The sequence below is a fragment of the Halichoeres trimaculatus genome, unplaced genomic scaffold, assembly GCF_033239565.1.
Source record: "Halichoeres trimaculatus isolate MK-OKI-2021-1 unplaced genomic scaffold, fHalTri1.1 fHalTri1_scaffold_15, whole genome shotgun sequence".
NCBI lineage: Eukaryota > Metazoa > Chordata > Actinopteri > Labriformes > Labridae > Halichoeres > Halichoeres trimaculatus.
In genome coordinates this window covers 18,382,781-18,389,996 of record NW_027437193.1, presented here as the reverse complement: position 1 = coordinate 18,389,996, position 7,216 = coordinate 18,382,781, and positions in this window count along the sequence as shown.

Here is a 7,216-nt window from a genome sequence, read left to right as displayed (position 1 = left end):
TTACTCCTTTCTGCTTCTCTCATTAATCTACCCTGCCTCTTGTCTCACTGCTGTTATGGTAATTGGTTCTCTGTAAGCAGCAGATTTAAAAGCTGATATGGAAAGCATGTCCTCAGATTACTAAACCTTATAATCAGTCTCTTTAGCCCTCCCTGGTTAACATATTATGGGACTGGCAGTGATTTCGATTTAAGGCTTGTGGCTTCTCCTTGGTTATCAGAGCTATTGTGAGCTGCACCTAAGTCACCACCATCTGCAGCATCCCGCTCCTTGGCAACTAGCTGAGGAAAATTGTGTTGTTTGGTTGGACAGTCTGCTGCAGTGGACAAAGTTTTCCTCTATGCACAGTGTTTACAACTCATTACTAGGTAATATCTGTGTCCTTGGTCTCAAAATAATGCTGCTACATTCAGGAAAGCTCATACCTGGGTGAAAATCAGCCCTTGTGTTTCTTTCTTTACCAGACACTCTCTTTCTCTCTCCAAGGATACTACTTTGCTGATGTTGGCATAACCTATTCTGCAGATCACTGATATTTTTTAATTGTTTCAACTTGACAGAAGGTATTGAGCTCTTTCAATTGTTCATTTATGGCTCAATATTGTATTTGAAAAGTGAAGAGATGCTGTACTGGTTACTGAAAATAGATTACTTTAAGCATAACTTCTTTTATAACCTTGATCATCACTATAAATGGATGATCAATCAAGCAATTAATCAATCAATCTTGAAGTTTAAGGCCCATAAACAAGCTTTTAAAGTCAAGGGAGCTTTGTACCTGTTAGCTAGCTAGCAAGCTAGCTTACAGTCAAAATACAACATATGCATCTCCAGTCCAGCTTCACTCTGTCACGGCACAGAATCAGAAAGGTTTATATTCAAGTCAATGAGTCACATCAAACTGGATCCCCTTTGTTGTGATCCAGCTGCGCCCCTGCTCTTGCAGCTCACAGCAGATATGCCGGAGCTGTGACGTGGCACTTCACCATAAGGCAGACTGAGCAGGACAGGAAGTCATGCATGGAAACTACCAAAAAACAGTGACTTTCAAAATAGCTCAACTACAACAAGAAGCGCAGCATGGTGGGAGTCAACAGGTTTGAGGTTTTACAGCCCAACATGAACAAGAAGAGGATCAGTAATACAGAGATAAGTGTTGGGAACTCCTGCAATTTGCCAGCCTGTGTGAGCTGACATAGGAAGTCAACATGCAACAGAGCAGAGCAAGATCAGAGACACATCTTTTCCAATCCTTGCATAATATGGTATGAACAATTTTCAACCCTGATTGCTTTATACCCCAACCAAAACCCATTTCTAAAATGAATGCTGCAACTATTTTAGCTTAACTTAACTACTAATTCATGGTTTTTCAGCAACTTAGTGTATTGCAGTGTGTGCTCTTAAACTACCTCATTAGATCATCTAACAATAGCATAGCTCTTGTGTTACTGACAACACAAGGACAAATCAAACAAATTTTTTTGTGGATTTCAACGCAAAAGCTGAAGTTATATTTGCATGTCTGTTTATATCTTCCTCTCTCCTCTCTCCTTCAGTCTGTCACAGTACCTAAGGTTCACAGGTTCATCAGAGTTCATCAGATCATCCCTACTTCTGGAGGAAAAGTTTTTCCATATATGCCCAGGTTACAATTTGAACTTGGGGATGAACTTGTGTCTTTATTAAAATAAAAAGTTTAGAAAAAGCCATTACCCCTGAGATTTTATGATTATCAAGACTTAATATGCACAGTTACAGTAAGACATTGTAAACAGCTGGTTAGCTTCAAATGTAGCATGTGGTTTCTACTGTGATACAAGTCAGGTCAGGGAGATGTCAGATGAAAGTCTGGTACTCTACCCTCACCTAGGAAAAGTTTCTTCAATATTTGGGACTTATTGGATTTTTTTATATATATATACACACAGGGCTTCTGTTCTGACAAAACATAACTTTAAACATTATCAGAAACAGACAAGCATTAATCAATCAATCATTTAATCAATCAAACTTGATTTTTATAGCACCACTTCATAAGTAATGTTGTCTTGAGACACTTAATGATGACGTGTACGTAAGTAGCATCCAAAACATCAACCTCCAGTCTTGATGACAAAGTTATCATTCAGTTTTTGCCATAATTATTTCTAAATTTGATGATATTCATAAATGTAGTTCTCTTATCACGTATCCACAATATCCTGGAAGAACTGTTAACCAGCCATCATTTTTGTCCTTTTCTTATAATCGCAACATTTCCAGAACCAGCACCTTTGGCACAAGAAGCCCCTCCTTGATTTGAGCCACAGAAGTTACGTTCCTCTCCCTCAGTGATGTGATGACTTTATTACTCTCTAATCACATAACACAGTGGCTGAAACAGCGCTGACCCACATTTATCATCGCTCGATTGACGCCTGTGTGCATGAGCATGTCTGCTGATGCGTATCCATGTGTGAAAGGGTTCCCGTGCCTAAGCAGGTACCCGACATCAGTTTGAGTCTAATTGCGTGTCTTTGTGAAGCTGAGCGCACCGCGGTGTGTTTGAGCTCAGATTTTAATGATCTCCTCCCACCCCCTCAGGGCCAGCATGAGCCTATTTCGACCCACATCAGGATAATTAACATCACACTCAAATGTCTGTAAGAGCAGAGGCTTCTTCTACCATCTCCCCTCTCATCCTGATGTTCATTCTCTCCTCTTTCCGCCTCGGAGAAAAGGCAACAAATTTTAAATTACAACTCACAGGCTATTTGTATGCACATACAGTCTCATCCACGTTTTATTTGCACATAAATTGGCCCATAAACTTTGCTAACAAGTTGTGTTTTCCAGCCATAAAAACAAAAGCACCCAATTTAACTGCCTTAGAGTTAGATAGTTAGGCTTATAATGTCATGGTTGCCAGTCTGAATCCACAGACCTGCTGGGAAATCAGTCCTGTACACCTACTCACCACATCGTCCAACTGTCTAAGTGCACTTGAACTTGTCACAGTTCCATTAGTGCTGCTCTGAGGCCAACCTGAGGAGACTGCGGTGCTCTGGGCTCTTTCCAGGTGTTAGTGTGTGTGTGGGAGTGTGTGTTTGAGTAAAAACCCTTCATGCTTTTGCAGCCTCTCCCAGAGGGATTTGCAGTAATTAGCAACTTTCCTTGTAAATGAAAGCAGCACTGTATCAAAGAGGGAACACATTTGTTTCAGCCCTGCTATGAAGGGTTTTCTCCTCCTCTGATATTGAAATGATGTGTCATCCTTTATTGTCCAGGTACTTTTAAGAAGAAACGCAAGGATTCATTTTTCTTGAATCACAGCGTGTGAAAGAAGCTTGGATTAAGAAGCACAGAGTGACACAGATGTCTTGTCATTGTGAGGAATATAATTGAGACTGAATCATCCATCTCTTTGTTGCTGAAATTGACTGGTTCCTGCTTTTCTCAAAATGGCAAGAAAAGGTAAACTGTGATGGCTTGATTCATATTCTGACAGACAGATGGAGATGGGGAGGGGGGGATAGACTTTGCCAAATTATCAACAGGGCGTTATAACTTAAATTTACATATTTTACGGAGCAATAAAAATGAACACAATTTCCATATAAATGTGAAAATAAATACCCAGGTGAGGAAATTGCCTGTTTTGTTTGGGATGTGGTCGAAATGGATGAGAATCAATTACATGCAAAGACAGATGCTGGGGCAATAAGAGCGATTTCAGAGCAAAGATTCACACACACTCATTAACACACACACTCACATTGTGTAATGTGATGATCTCACCATAAAAAGCACGCAGGGCATGAAAGCTGTACAAATGGCCGCCAAAACAACAGCTGTAATGCGACAGGCAGACATTTGTTCCACTAATCACTGAGGGGATTGTGGAATACAGCCGAATGGAGGCTAAGAGAGTCTTATGGTATTAGGCTGTGCTACCGTGACTCCAACAACACACTCACGCGCGCTCGCAAGCAAGCACACACTTTGGATGAGCCTCTCGTGCATCCTCACCATGCCTTGGCCCTCACACCTTGACAGCTGTCAGTGATTTTGACATGAGAGATCACAGAATAAAGGGATTACGCTGATCTGTGCAGAAAAGGCATGTTCCCTGCAGATACTCAGAGGGTGCTCACATCAAGTAAACAACTGCGGGTTATACAAGAGCACTCAGATTAAAGGGTGATTCTCCCTCCACTACAAAAAACAAGTTGTTTTTTTTTTTTAAATTTGTCAGTGGTATCTAAAACCACAGATACTTTTGCTTTTGTGTGCCATTACAGATCACTTAAATCCCTGCTTCAGCAAATACAAGTGAGATGAATAAAATCTTACCTCTAAGGACAAAGTAACACACATTAATATTCAGGGTATTTTGTAACAGACATATTATCCCCAAAATGACACCAGTTTAACTCTAATTAGCATCACAAGCTCAGAGTCGAAAGTTTGCATTGGGACTACTTTTTCATAAAAAATACAAACAGCATACACTATGAATTGCTAAGTTAAAACTGGAGAGACAAGCTGATTACAAACATTTTTTTTTCTCAAGTATAAAGAATGTTCATGATTAGTGTGGTGTGAAAAACAGGTTGTTCAAAGGGATGAGCCATAAAACTAAAACCATGTGTGAGATAAAAACACAACAACAAATTAATCACCCGATTTGTGTCAATACTGAATCAAGGTAAGGGCCGGATGTGAGACTCAGACACTGGATGCAAAATCAAAGCCTTTGTAATTACAGGAAAGATTTATTACACAAGAGATCAGTCGAACAGGAAGAGGTATCCAATACAACAGGCACAAAGGCAGAGTCACAAAGGTCAGATGAAAAAGGTCAGAAACTCATGAGGGAATGCTGAAACGCTGTCGTGAGGGAACAAGAAAAGCAAGCACACAGGGAGAGGAGCACCGAAGCTGTCTGAGATCTCCCACTGCTCACTGCACTGATCACAAGAAAGGGAATTCACCTTTAATAGTGCTGTTTAAATTATAAGAGAAAAATTTCCATACACAGTAGATTCACAACACACAGTGGAGTGCAACCAGTGCCCCCCCTCCCTTAACTTATACCTGTTTAGCTGCTCGTTGACAAAAGTATCCATCAGCCAATCACATGGCAGCCAGTGCGTTTAGTCATGTAGGCAAGATGAAGATGACAGGCTAAAGTTCAATCTAACTTGTGGTTGTTAGCCTGAGTGTTTGACAAACTGTTGATCTCCTGAGATTTTCACACATAATCATGTCTAGGGTTTACACAGAACAGTCCGAAAAATAGAGAACATCAAGTGAGCAACATTTCCAAATGCCTTGATGATACCAGAGGTCAAAGGTCAGAGGAGAATGGATGGACTGGTTACAGCAAAGCAGTTGTGATCCAAATAGGGCATACTATTTTGACCAGAGCAGCTAATTTCAGTTCAGCATTAATGGGAGCTATGAAAGTTTGACCCTTTAAAGGATCCTGCCCCTGAATCTGAAAACCGCTGAGATGATTTTCAAAATAAAAGAAGGAAACACATAAAATAAAACACAGGGGCATTAAATAGCCTGGAGACACAATAACAAGTCAGTACTGAACAATTCAGCGATTACATTATGTGCCTAGATTTCTTTTCAGCTGCAATAACTATTTTCACAAAGGCATACAATAATTTCCCTTGACAATCCGGCTGCGGTTTAACCTGCAATAAAGCATCTTCCTTCAAGCTGAGAACACAACACTGATACAATTTCAACCATTTTGAGCTAAACACAAGGCACTTGTGCTCTGAAAAAGGATGAAAAAAGATGAGTGAGGAAGGCCCTACCTTGTCAATTGATAAGTTTAGTAGCCTACCATATAGCTCCTGGCGGGACAAGTAAGGACACCAACTGGCAAATAGTTCTCATAACGGTGATGCACCACCGAGTCTTGAAGAGGTCTCAGACCCTTTTTACCTCTCTAGAATGCTGCGCTCTACTCAGGGTGAGTTAGAAAATGATAAGACTCAAACATGGAAAGCATTTTTAGAGAACCTTTGTTGTGATTTTGTGGTATATAAGTTAGGATTAATGGATTAATATGTGGGCAGTGAGATCAAGCACACTACTGGAGTTATTAGATGGGCTCCCCCCGTCATTGGTGTTCCTTTAAGCTGCTACTCCTTGAGTGAGGCTAACAGTTAGCTCTGGTGTCCAATGGTAACTCCCCTCTGTGCCAGCTCTCACTGGCATTCATATATACAGGCAGAACACCTCAATATAGCAACTCAACACACCCAGAGTCTGTACATGCCAGCTCCAGTAGGTTAGAACACTGATACAACTTCCCTACCACACAACTCTGTGGTGGATTGCACCATCTTAAACACAGGGAAAAGATATGTAGCTAGGCGCCGCCCTGTTGGCTATTGCTGCCTTTTGCAGCAGCTCTCTCTTCTTTGTCCGTTTTTTGTCTCTTTTTCGTAATCTTTGTATTTGGAGTGGATCATTACTTTGTATGGCTCATTTGTTGGTCATGGACACCAAACTTTTTGTGGCTTCAGTGATATTTTTACTGCTTTTTCTCCTGTGTTTGTCTGGAGATCCTACGTGTAACCATGGCTGCATTTTTTACATGTGAACTCAGCTGTTAGCAGCCTGTAACACGTCAATGCTAACTGGTGCAAGGCCTGATGATTTCCCACAAGCTGAGGAGAAGGAGGTTAAGTCGAAGTGCTTGTTCTCAGGTGTGGGCTAAGAAGTGATGACATAGACCTGTCCTTCCACCCATCATTATTGGGAACATAAGATCAATCTCCAATAAGATGGACAGGCTAGCCATGCTAACCCAGCAAGGAGGGAATACCAGAGGGCAGTGTAGCATCATGCTATTCACAGACATGGCTAACGGAGCTAACATCACACACCAACACCACATTGGACGAGCTTCACCTGCTGCTTAGCAGACAGGATCCAGGAGACAGAGATGGAGCATGACTGAAGAAGCTCAGTCCTGGACCCTGTGGAGGTGGAGGCTGGCTAAACTGGAGAATGATGAACAAGCTGTCATCATCTATTTTCTTATGGACCTTTTTGAACTTTCTATACACTTTCTTACTTTTGTTTTCTTGATTGCTGCTGTGACTTCAATTTTGTTGTACTTGTTACAATGACAATAAAGTTCTTTTTCATTCTATTCTATTTTAAGAAGAAAACTAGGAAGGCAAGGCCAAGACAAGGAGTAACA